Below are 13,923 nucleotides of genomic sequence, written 5' to 3'. Positions count from 1 at the left end.
GGCTTTTTCCTTGCAACACACGAACATTTAAGAAATATTTCAGCGTTCACGGTTTTCGAAGTTTCACTGCAGCGGGTTTTGATTTAATGGGAGTTTCAATGTCCCAAATTTTAGCGTACAGAGAAAGCGAGTAATAAGTGACAGACTTCATTTCCCCCAATTAAATGTAAATTCCTGACATTCTTTTATTCTAACACCTATTTATTTTATTATAATATAATTGCCCGCTTTCCTTTCTGTATATTTATTGCTCTCAATCTTATTATTTACTTCATAATGGCAACATGCTTTCATGTCTTTCATCGTAACGTCGTCTTTTGCAATTCATTTTTTCCCCCTAAAATCATACGGTGCGTGCAATTTCACGATCTTGGTGTTGATTTATTGAGCAAATGGTTCATTTCCCTTTCAGTTTCGAGTCAAAGATATTGTGGACTTATCGTTACTGGAAAGATCTCTTATCTCTTTTCTACCGCGAATTAACCTTTGCCACAATACAACAACTTCACGCTTTGCACAATACTTGTTCAAAGACCACTTGAGTACAAAAAATTGCATAATGACGAACAATTTCGAACAATTTTTAGACGCAGTTAAACGGCCGTTACGAAAGTGAGAATTTTTCTTATTCCTCTCTTCATCACATTTTTGAATCCGAAATTTTAGGTTTCCTTTTCCTACAAAAATCTAGCCTAACATAATTCAGAAAATCTAGGGAATTTTTTAGATAAGCTTCGAAAATTGCACCTGAGTGGAACGCTCATCTAGAACTTTTAAGGCGTATTCAAGCAACTTTTTATATATTTTTCAACTCCCTGAAGAAGTCTTCGTTAGTTAGACGAAACGCGTAGGAGAATAAACAAGATTTACAGCTACTGTTCGCAGGGTGCTGCTCGATAGTTTAGACAGTTTAGTAAATTGAAAAAACTTGCAACTCCCTTTGCCTATTCCCTGTCGTCTGCCCCTTATTTGCATCAGTAGCTGCCAAAGAAAACGATCAAAGAAGCACAAACTATGATTACTAGGATCGGTTATGGACAAAATAAGTGGCTACCACCATAGCACTTTTGATTGCTTTTTGAAAAATTGGGGCATTGGGATGGTTGGACAGTAATATTCACACCAGGAACACCTGCTCACAAAGCCAAATGACCCTAAATGCATAAGATATGGGAGAATCGGCCCGAGGCTTTGCAAGAAGGTGAACCAGGAAAGAATACGAGGGTTGGGTGGGGCGAGAGCTGCCATAGAGGCTGGGGAGACCTAAGACTTGACTAGAACTGGCCGAATAATCAAGCAGGCTGCCCTTAAAACCGAGGGACAAAGTCTGTGGGTATGCTGCGTATTCCCCCGGGCCACGCTGAGAATTTCAGGAAGTGCATCGATGCTAAATTAGGCTTTTGTGCGTGTCTTCCCTAGTGAGAATAGTTTACTGATTAACACACCCATACAATGTATAGTCAAATCCTATTAACACGGACACTGAAATTAAAGGGGTGAAAGGGGTGGGGGGGGGGGGGGGAGAAAGTGTACGCTGTATTAACGGGGCGTGCGTAATAAGCGGATCATTCTTGTATGCTATGAAAGTCAAATACACACTTTTTATTTTAATAAAATACTAAACAAATAAAACGGGACATTTAGTATCGCAAATGAAGCATCTCTAACCTTCCAAAAAGCCGTCATTTTGCATACAGACTATGTTCTTAAACACTCAAAAGTCGCTCATTTATACGTACCGTTCTCTGTATAACCCGTCTCATGCCATAATAGCCTAAAATTGAGGTCTCAATTTTAAAAATTGATCCTATCCTGTGTATTATATCGTTAGGCATCATGGACAAGGTCATGTAGCAGCTGCTCGGAAGAGAAGTCACCAATGGTGCCTTACCCTGACCCCAAACAATACTGAAACAACTGAAAAAATGACACGTCCTTGTTTCCTGTGACCAATTAGGAGACACCTTCCGAGCAGTTACTACACACCTAAAGTTTTTCAATCTTCAAAAAGGAAAGGTCCATTACAGCATTCAGTTGACAAGGAAGTGTCCGCATTAGCGAGGTTGACTTTCTATGCGAATCTGTTGATTGGGCAAGAAAAAGTCTCCGTTGTCCCTATTAAGCTGTGTCCGGTAAGGCGACACGAGCTGTATTCATTCCACCCGATTCCCAACCCCTGACGAACTTCTGTTGAACACATTTCGATCACTTTGTCACATACATTTATATATCAAAATATCTACAAAAACTCGTGTCTAAATACCAAATACCAAAAATTAAAAAATAAAAAAAAACAAAAAAAAACAAGATACTTAATACAAGATTGTGACTCCAAAACACCGTAGTACCTGAAAAAAAAAAAGACCCCGGAGCCTTGAGAACTATCTCCTGTTGAAACCGGATAAGACAAAGCTCATGGTTTTCGGCAGTTGACAGATGCCGATTTGTCATCAACCACTAAGCTTTAGGCTTTCTTTCCTGGGCAAGGAACTTTTACCTACGGACTCCGTTAAGGACTTAGGAGCGATATTTGATCCTACCGTGACATTTGATTCCCATATCTCAGCTCGCACTGCTTCTCGCATTTAGTAAGCTAGCTCAGATAAATCGCGCAAACACGCTTTTAATTCAGACCTTCTTGCGATTTTAATCAACGCCCTCGTTTTCGGTAAATTATTTTACTGCTCGGCGGTCTGGTCTAACCCTTCTGACAGAAATAACGTACAAAACTTTGCCGCCCGGATAACTGGTGGAGCGAGAAAATTTCATCATATTTCTCCAGTTATCCGAGAATTGTGCTGATTACCTGTAAGGCCCGGTTCAGACGCCGATCGTTTCATGAGCCGAACCTAATTCGAATTAAGGCCGACCCAAAATTATTTAGACCGGCTAAATTGATTCAGACGCCGATCTTAATTGCAGCTGAACTAAGTTCAAAAGGCGAAAAATGCTCATTTCGGTCAAACTGCTTACGTTATAATAATAATTGCATTAGGTTCGGTACACGAAAAGTTCGGCGTCTGGTTAAAGCCGTTCCAAAGTCGCTCGGCCAGGCTAGGCGAAAAGAATTGCTGAGCCGTTCCAAATTGAAACAGGGTTTTCTAATTGATTCAGACACCGAACTTTTCATGTACTTAATTCAATGTATTAGGTTCGGCTCATGAAAAGTTCGGCGTCTGAACCGGGCCTGAGACACCAATTATATCTAAGGAACACTGGTTCTGCGTTTAAATGCCCTATGACGGGTTGTGTCCCCGATAATCTTACATCCAAGCTAGTTACCAGAGGCAGTGTCTCCGGCGGCATAACACGTAATTCAGAACAACTGAATATCCCTTTATTCAAAACACCTGCTGGTCAGCGATTATTCCCGTACGGAGTTGTCAGTTTGTGAAACATCTATCACCTGCTTTGTAAACGTTTTTTATTCTATAAAATATATCAGATATAAGTAAACTGTTTTTGTAACCACCAGACAACTTACACTTAATTTCGAGTCGTAATTCCGAGTCCCTCAGATATTTCAAGGCTGTAACATTTTGCTTGTTACATTACGCTTTAAAAATATTGTTTCACTTTGCCACAAAACGTTTTTACATTTCGCGTTAAAAAGTTGTTACATTTTGCGTCAAAAGTTGTTGCATTTCGTGGTAATGTTTCATTTTGCTTCAATTGTTACTTTTTGCGGCATAACATAACTCCTTCAGTTTTTAGTTGTATTGGAATTTAAATGACTTTCGGAGCTTCGCTCTAACTAATAGGTCCTTAAGGGATTTTAGCCGTTGCTCTGGTTTTGTATAAGGTGCCATTTCTCCATTAGTATTTTCTTCACGCTAGGTAAAGCCGGGTGTTATTGTATAACATGAGGTAGTAGTTTTTTACGTGCGGATTTGTTTCTCGGTTGAAGGGCTGTTTACCTGTCGGCGAATTTTACCTCAGAGAGGTACTTTCTCACAATAGCGGCAGGGGAGTCTCTTTCTATCAGGCGATCTTGGAAATTTTTTTTATTTCCCTCAAATGCAGTTTGATAGGAATCTGAGTTCTTAGAAGCCTAAGCGCTTCTCCTTTAATGAAACCTTTTTTCACGCCTTGTGGGTGACACGAGTAGAAGTTTGAGTACTGGAAGGTTACTGTTGGTTTGTAACGTGTTTGCACGTCTAGGATTGATTTTTTGTTGAATCTGACCCCTTTGTTCATTTTTGTGTCCAAGAAAGTGATCTCTGTTTCTGACATCTCAGCCGTGAATTTTATAGTAGAGTGAAAGTTATTCGCCTTTTCCACAAAGCTCTCTATTTTGTCTAGACTTGTGTTCCATAGGGAAAACACATCGTCAAAATATCTCTTCCAAAACAGCGGTTAATACAACTCTGTCTCAATATTTGGTTTTCTATTCTGGCCTTAAAGATGTTAGCAAAGCAACAGCCGTCTTTGTTCCCATGGCTGTTCCACAGGTCTGTAGGTAGTTGCTACCGCAAAATTGGAAAGAGTTTTCTGTTAATATAAAATAGAGTATTTCTCTTAGATACTTTGTGGGTATAGGGGCTTGGTCTGCATAAAAAAAATCCTCGTATGCGTAGCATACGGTGCTTACGTCTCCTTCGTGTGGTAAGTTGGTGTAAAGGCTTGTAACACCCATAGAGACTAGGAATGTAGATTTAGGCAATTTTGCATTCTCAATAAAATTCAAGAAGTCTGTCTTATCTTTTACATATCAGTCTTGTTTCTGTGATATTGACTGAATGAGTCGATCTATAAATGCAGACATCCGCTCCGTGGGGCCATCGCACCCTGATATTATAGGTCTACCGACAGGTATCGGTTTGTGAATCTTTGTCAGTGTGTAGAAAATAGGGATACGCGGAGGATTAGGCGTGACGGATAGCCATTTGGCTGTCATATCGTCAATGTGGCCTTCCTGCAGCAGCGACTTAAGTAGCTGCTTAACTTTTCTGGTTGTGTTTTTAACCATGGATTGATTGAGTGAGGGATTGGTAATTATTTCTCTCATTTAGCAAAGCTAAACCCTCGTTGATCTAATTTTCTCTGTTCATCATGACGGATGTGGTTCGCATGTTTGCCTTTTTGAGTATAATGGTTTTGACAGGCGAAGAATCTTACCTTGAATGACGAAGGGACGACTTTCGCTGCCATCTCTGCCAGTTCACTTCACGTGGAAAATAAAACCTTGCGTAATCTTCCCATGATTCTCGTTGCAGGGATAGTGTAGATAACAGATGGTGAGACTGGAGGTTCATTATTTAGTTTGTGTGTGTGTTATTACCCAAGCATTTTACATCTTAATAGGCGAAACGGCCAGTATCATAAAAAACGTACTGCGGACTTCAGACTGAAGAGTGTGTAAGAAAAAGCGCGAGACAGCACCGCGGACTGAGTATGAAACGGCGCTACAACCTATCGTCTGAGATTAAAAAAACCGTGCGAACTTTGAAACGCGCACTCTTGGACTCTAAACAATAAGCCAAGAAAGTCTTTTCTAAAGCAACCTGAGACCACTGAACTATCACAGTTTTCTTTTCCCCCATGTGAGGTGTTAGCGAGGTTGAACATGATCTAGTCCGTAAAACGAGGGTCCAGAGGAAGTATGGGTGTGGTGCTAACATTCCTTCTAAAACCAGCGGATTTTGTATGTTTTGCCTTCAACGCTGCAAATATGCGCTTAACTACGCCAGAAAGAGGCATTGTACTGGGAGGTGGTCATTTTAAAGATCATTATTAATATAGATGACCAAAGTATAAAAAGTGCCGAATATTACATCGTAAGCTGGGTGTAGTGTGGTACAGTTGGCCAGATGAGATTGCGCTTTTTGTGTGTTTTTTTTCTAACTTAATCGGCCTGAGTGGCTTTTTGTTGATCAATGGTCTATAAAGACAACTCAAACCACTGTTTCGGGGAAGAGGATGTTTAGTTGTTCCGCACTGACATTGTTCTTCAAAGTGTTATTCAGCGATTAATTGCTGTGAGCGATTCTCAAGCACATTTTTTGAAAAAATAAAACTGTGTTGTGATCCATAAGTAAAAGGGAATTTCTTCATGTTGTTAAAGATACAACTGATGAATTTACATCTGTTAAATACCCCCGTAGTAAGGCAAACTAGTAACTTGTACATACATACATACATACATAAACTTTATTAAAGTGTCAAGGTGTTTAGCTAAAAGCTAATTGTAGACACTATAAATAAATAAATGAATATAATATAAGATTAAATCAAGTATATGTAAAAATATTAAAAATATGTTCTTAAAATATCATTAATATATAAAAATAACATCAATATATAAAATTATTACAGACAAACAGTAGGACAAGCAGGGAACAAACAAAGACAAACAAATAGACAAAGCAGACCATTAGACAGAAAGACAAACAAACAGACAATATAGGACAAACATATAAGCAGCAGTAAAATATAGATACAAAATTAAGAAAGTTAAAAATCTAGAAAACTTAAATTAGACGAATTAAATAGAGGATAGGGGAACACACTCCCAATACACCAGGCAGCCAGACAACAGAAGCCACTATGCATACCCACCACCCTAAGATGAGCATGCACATCAGCCACACGTACCGTCCAGCAAGCCAAGCACATTGAGAGCACGCACCCCTCTCCTGAATGCCTGAAGACTGGTCTTACTGCGTAGTTCCTGGCTTATCTTGCCCTATATGTGTGGGCCTAAATATCTTATACTGTGCTTGCCATACTTAACAGTATTATATCTTGGAACAGGAAAATCACTTCGTAAGTTATAATGCTTGTCTTGCTGAAAAAACATATTACATATATGCTCTGGAGCTAGTGAATTTTTAACCTTATACATTAAAATTAGTATATCTCAGTTCAAAAGTATATGTCAAAAATTAGTAAAATTAGTATATCTCAGTTCAAAAGTATATTTTAGTTCAAAAGGTTTATCTTGCGTTTGTGTTTCAAACAGTTTCCGTAGCGGTAACTCCCTTCCCTTAAAAGGAATGGACGAGTGTTTTACGAGTGTTTTACGTCACTTGTTGCTGTCTTGATGGCCTTTAATTTGACTACAATATTGTTTATTGTCTATCAAAAAAAATATCCCATTAACATCGTTGGAACATCTAGCAAACAGGGAACTTTTGCAACGTTGGCGTTTTCTCACATTGATAACCTTAAAAATTTATTAAAAAATGAAAGAGTGCTTTGTTCCTTACCTTCAGTTTTTCGTTAGTATATTGCCTAATGATTGTTCTTTCTCATACTTCAGCTAGTTTGGTCAAGTATAACTGATGAAATTGATTCTTCAAACTTGCAAAACAAAAAATGACCTTTTTCTGATCTTTGATTCTTGTCATTGGGATGAAGAGTCATATACTTACACGGTAGATTTTTTCTAGCCTTTATAACTCAAATTTCAAGTAATGTGGTAATCAAGAGAATCAAGTAGCATATAAATGGTAACGTAAGAGCTCCATTTTGACCAAGGAATGGGGTGTTTAGTCTTTTAAAAATTGGCTGTTACCACAACATAGTCAATTCAGGCGGGTCTAAATATTTTTGGCCGACCAATTCGAATTAGGTTCGGCTCATGAAACGTTCGGCATCTTAACCGGGCCTTGTAGTGAAGTAGACCTATAAAGAGGTCAGCTATATATTAAATCAGGTCCAAATGAAAGAATCGTGCTGCTGGGTCGGCATATTGGCAGGTCAATAGTACGGAAATCGGTAAAATTAACTACAGAAGTTATGACCAGGGCCCGGTGGGAGGGGGAGGGGGGGTACTTTAGGAATTTCTGGGTGGGGTTGTGCCGCTGGGAGCCTGGAATCCTTAACCTTTACCAGAGCTAGTTCAGCTGAATTTTGCTACCCTATACTAGAGTAAACTCCCCAAATCCCCTTATCCTAGAGTAGCTGTGTACCTAGTCTAGATAAAATCTTCAACCAACTGATCAGTTTCTTGAAAAATGATACCCTATTCTAGAGCCAAACGCTCTGATTTATATACCCTATCCTAGAGTAAACTGCTTGAATACCATACCCTTCACAGCGGCACATACCTATATAGCCCATATATGGCAGTACCCCCCCACCCCGGGGACCAGGGCAAGCTGTTTTTTTGCAGACAAACTTTTCACCTCGTGTAAGGGAATCCGGATTCCGTGAAATTCAGTTTGCTTGTGGAATCCAGAATCCTGGGCTTTGGAAGACTCTTTGCACCGGAATACGACACGAGGAATCCGCAATCCCACTAACGATTAGAATCCGGAATTCAAGTCCCACAGAGAAAGACCGGAATCCAGAACCTGGAATCTGGAATCAACAACGTGGAATCCAGAATCCAAGATCGTCTTTGATTGCCTTACACGGGGCACTTTTAATTAGCGCCGTCTCCTGTAGGTGTTTTGGAGTTTAATGATTTGAAGCAGTCACACAAAGGGAGGGAACTAAGGGGTGGTGACCTTCTTGCCCAAAATAAATTAATTGAGCCCGAACAGTGCGAGTTCTCCTGAGGTCTAAAAAGCGTCATGGTACAAGCACACTCAAATTGCTTAGATATTAATAAGCGTAAAGAGCTTTTTACTTCTACTAAAGAAAAAAAGTGTATTGATTGAAAGGTCATTACAATAAAACTACTCACATTTCACTTACAAACCGCGCTTCCAGTATAGCCCAAGGGTCAACAGCCTGTAATCGATATTTACCTTTTAGTTCCGAGCTTTCATTTTCTTGATGAAGAAAAAGAAGAAATCTTCCAAAGTGTGAAGAAATTCTTGCACATTCAAGTTTATAATGAACTGGTGATCTGTTCAAAAGGCCCACAAGATGTAGCTCCAAAAGACGACTTAGCCCCAGTGGGAAGGATATCTCTTTAACTGTGATTATCTGAATAGGCCATTTGCACGATGACGCCTTTTACTACTAAGACCAGAATTCACTTCGTATTCTCTTTCATATTTAAATTTGGTAATCCCAGTGAGGTTTAAATAACAAAAGCCCTATTTATACCTTATTAATATTCAATAGACTTCGCGCATAGTATATAAGCATGTGTTAATTATTCACAGTTGTCAGTTTGACTAACTTTAGTTGGAGTCGCCTCACCGTTTCGGGTGCGCGTCCGTCCCCACGAGTTCGAATGCTCGAGTCATGGTCCAAGAAATGTTTATTCGTCTTCTTCAAGGTTCGGCTCGTGCCACTTATTTGCTCGACTTTAACTTCGTCGACATCGCAACCTATTTTGCAAACTTAGCGGCAACCGAAGATGATAGACATTCGAACTGCGAAAATTCCACCACGTCTGATGTACTAAACTCGACAGAATACCCAGGTATTTTCAGTTTTCGTTGTTGGATTTGCTTTGGTGTAGGGAGCCTTATGTTTGTTCTTTTGCTGGTTGTTTTAATTCTCATTTAGTTTGTTTGGACCAGTGCTGGGAGACCAGTTTTTATTTTCGTGCTTTAAGCGCGTGCTGGGTAATTTATTCGCTTTTATTCTCGCACGTCTTTCTTTTTTTTTTGTGCAATCTTGCGTTGTGCACTATTTTGTTATTGTAGTTGTGCTTGTTTTCTTGGATATTTGGTAAATCAGTTATTTTATATTTTTGAACACTTGTTCATTTTGGTTGAGGACCGGCTAGTTAAAATCTTAAGCTTTTGTGTCTTTGTGTCGCCAGATGAAGTGGCTTTCCTTTTGAAAAGAGGAACCTAGTTTGAGCGACGAGTTTGGGAGCATTGCCCAGTGTGCCACGTGGTGCCGCGATATTTTCTACCGAGGACTCTTTGCCTATCAGATGGTGGTTATACGAGAGAAGAGACGAGATAAAGCTTTGGTCGAGGGCTAAAAGAGTGGCGTTGCTTTGCCACGCGGTGGCATTAGGAAAAAAAAAAAAACAAAAAAAAACATCGGTCGCGGTCCAAGAGCGGTGTCGCTCTGTGCCACGGGGTGCCCCCTTCCCGCCCCCCTTCTTGCGCCATTTCCTCGTTCTTTGCTCCTGAACCGCACGGAAACGCTTGCTACGCGGGCTATGGCGGACCGAGAGGGCAGTGTCGCTCTGTGCCACGGGGTAGTCTCCCTCGCAGCCGTTTTTAGTATCGTCACGCAACGCTCCTCCCCACAGGGAGGAGCGTTGCGTGACGACACTAAAAACGGCTGCGAGGGAGACTATGCCACGGGGTGGCGTTGAAAAAAAAAAAAGGATCGGTTGAGGACCGAGAGAGCGGTGTCGTTCTGTACCACGGGGTGGCGTTAAAAAAAAAAAAGGAGAGAGATCGGTCGCGGACCGAGAGAGCAGTATCGCTCTGTGCCACGGGATAGCGTTAAAAAAGAAAGGATCGGTCGAGGACCGAGAGAGCGGTGTCGCTCTGTGCCACAGGGTGGCGTTAAAAAAGAAAGGATCGATCGAGGACCGAGAGAGCGGTGTCGCTCTGTGCCACGGGATGGCGTTAAAAAAGAAAGGATCGGTCGAGGACCGAGAGAGCGGTGTCGCTCTGTGCCACAAGGTGGCGTTAAAAAAAAGAAGAGAGAGAGAGAAATCGGTGGCGGACCGAGAGAGCAGTATCGCTCAGTGCCACGGGGTGGCGTTAAAAAAGAAAAAAGGGGAAAAAAATGATCGGTCGTGGACCGAGAGGGAGGTGTATGGCTATCCCTCGATTCGGTATAAATAATGCATTACAAGGTAGAAAAGAACGCAACTCGAAAGGGGTTTGGGAGGGAGCTGAGTCTAGAAATCTTTGTTGTTTCAATTAATAAAACGAGGACCGTTCTTGGGACGGACGCTGTCCATACCGTTGGACAGCGGAAAGTCATGGCTGAACTGTGCTTTAAAGCGGGCCATATTTAGCATACTTGCCCAGAGGAACGGGCGGAGGAAGCCTGGTTAACGTGATTGCCATATATACTTGACCGTTTCGTTGGGTTTATCGACAAATTTAAGCATATAGGCACTATTTTGAAATACCTTTTTTTTCTGGTGTCTCTGTGGTCTCGAGGTTGGAGAAGTGACCCCACAAGCGTTTTGCCTATAGGCATGCCCTTGAGCCCGATTACTCGGGCTATGGTGGTCATTTTCTCCGAGCTTGGGTTTGCAGTCTCCTTACGATTTGTCATCTTTTGATCGTTTTCTTCTTGGTAACTCTCGGTGAAGAATCGCCGATATTTGTGCCTTTAACGTAACTGAGAGTAAGCAGATACAGACATGTTTAATATCTCTGGATGTAAACCCGAGTTTGGGGAAAATGGTCACTGAGTTAAAGGATAATATCTTTAGGGCTCATATCGGCCCATATTATCTGGCCCGTTTACATAGTATACCGGGGCATAAGGAATAGGGGCGGAGGAGCACTGAGTGGGGTCTTCGATAGTCATATTTTAAGTAACGGTGTTCACAGCCTGTCACTGGTGCATGACTGAACGATTCATTGAGTTGGGAGCAATCCGGGCGTATTTGGGATATATGCGGTAAAAGTTTTTCGCCCTTTTGTCTTCTTGGGGACGCTATAGCCAAAGAGGACAAGTTTTCAGGTTTATGTGTTGGCACGTTTCACCAGGTTTTTATATTTGTGAATTATGGTAACACTTACTACCGCTTGTGGAAGTTTTTTCGATTAGCTTTATTTTGATTGTTACAAAGTAACAAGGGTGACTGATTTGGATGTCACTTTCTATCCGTACCCTCACTCTTCGGTGCTAACTCAGTATTGAGCTGTAGGCTTGGTGTCTGGTTGTGATCGCTCCCGTTTCGTTCAGAATAACTTCTTCATTAATGTTCACAAAACTACTGGACTGGAAGTTCCTACAAGCATTGTTCTTTCTCTTTAATGATTGCTAAATTCGGGTGTTCTCGAATACAGTTCATTATTCTGTGAGGGCAGCTTTGTACATGGTTTAGAAGGTCTCGTTAATCTATGCTCTTTTGTGAGTACTTTCGCACGAATTCTTTCTCTGCTTTCCAGACCAAATATTTAGAAATGGTCTTGGTTGTGTCAAGGCGCGGGTATTGAATTCCTAGATTAGGAGTGGAGGTGATATTATCGTATGCCCTGGAAAGCCACCAAGTTCGGCTCTTAGATCTCTGGGGCAAGGTGACTCGTTAGGAGCCTGTGAATACATATTTGCTTGTTACGCAGCTGTCTCCTTTTAGTGGCTGCGTCGTCCTTCGGTTCCAAACCTTGCCTGGTGAAATTTTCCTGCTAAGTTGAGCACATATAGACGAGTGCATACACCTATAATTTTAGATCTTGGATTCTTCATCTACCTCTCTGTCTGCTTTGGCAACCGCATTACACCATCCCTGCTTTTGGCCTTCTCCTTTATTGGGCTTAGTTTGCTTCATTTTAGCGTCGAAGAGAGAGCGAGTCCGTTACAACCCCTGCGGGGGCGTTTGTGGAGTGTGTCATTCGAAGATTACAGGTGGCATGTGTTATCAGCTGATGCCTGGTTTACCCTGGGATTGCATGACCTCTACGCGTTTCGCAATGAATGAACCACGGGATAGACATATCCCTTCTTTACCTTTGTTAAACAATCAAAATTAAAGCGATGAAAATGTTTGTAGTGCGCATGTCTAGACTTTGTATTGCTATCAGTATCTGTGATTGCTTGCTCCACACTCGATGATTTTGATATTTCCTACTGTCTGGGGTGTGGCCTTGGACGTTAGAATGGATCCTGATGTATTTTCAAGAGACCCAAGGTTTGTTACCCGGTCGGTTCAACATTTTATCAAATGGTAAACAAAACTCAGGTTCGAAACATTCCGTTCAGCAATCGTGTTTTCCTTGCACATATGTGTCCCATTTACCGAAAAACGATTGCGGGGTCCTGCAACGGTAACCAGAGGTGGGTTGAAGTCATGAACCACGAGTTTCGGTCGGAACATCTCCACCAGGGAAACAGATCTGCTTTTCGAAGATCTGTTGCCCCCGAAGATTTTCACTTGAAGGGAACGTCAGGTGTTACTAGATCTCTAAGTCGGCTATACACGGGTCGTGAGCAGTATGGGACAGCTTTTAACCTCGCTTTTTTATTTCTAGCCTTCAATATTTGGTCTTTTTAAGTGGCGTAATAATACACGAGAGTTAGCATTTTCAATCGTTTTGACTGTGCTTCAGGAAGAGTCATAATCTTTAATATGCATTGTGTGGACGTTTTGTTTTGTTCAGTTGACAACCCCCTTTTCACGAAAGACTGCAGATTTTGCTGAAATCACATCGTTTTATAGGAAGGGAGCCATATCCTCTTCCTTCTCCAAGCGATTTAAGAGCCCAAGCTGGCTTACTCAATTTTTTGGAAACTGGGAGGGCAAAGTAGACGCGTTAAGATCGCTGTAACCCTCACCCAAGCCCTCATTAATCAGTCATATAGATGAGAACAAACAGTTACGAGAGCCATCCTTTCGGGTTTTACGGGTTTGCATTCGTGAATAGTTATTACTCGTCAACTCACGTTCATTTCTCGTCACAGAAGGTATCGACCCTTTCCGGGCACTCTCAGCTTATTTGCTGGTGATGGGGTAGGAGTTTGGGGTCGACTCAGACAACCGACACCGTTTGTTTCCTAAAGGGCTTACATTTGGTTGTAACATCAGATGTACCTGTAATATTACACTATTGCTAGAAAGATCACTTGTTCCCTGGTGTCAAGCAGACTCTGCCCTCTTTGTGTGATTATTGTAGTGCAGATCTGCATTGGGTTCGTCAGAGGTTATCCTGGCCCCTTTCAATCAAAATAGATCGCGCACAAAGTTTCCATCTACACTAGTCCCGTACGAGCCCAGGCTAACCGGGGAGCCACCCTTACGCGATTCAGAAACTACATATATAATTTCTCCCGCAATGCTAGGACAAAGTTAACAAGGATCACATGGGTTGGTGGTCCCCGTTCCATAATCCAGTGCAACTCACTTCATTAAATTGAATCGCGCACCTAACC

The sequence above is a fragment of the Porites lutea genome, chromosome 1, assembly GCF_958299795.1.
Source record: "Porites lutea chromosome 1, jaPorLute2.1, whole genome shotgun sequence".
NCBI lineage: Eukaryota > Metazoa > Cnidaria > Anthozoa > Scleractinia > Poritidae > Porites > Porites lutea.
The sequence above is the reverse complement of the archived record's forward strand: the minus strand, read 5'-3'. Positions refer to the sequence as shown.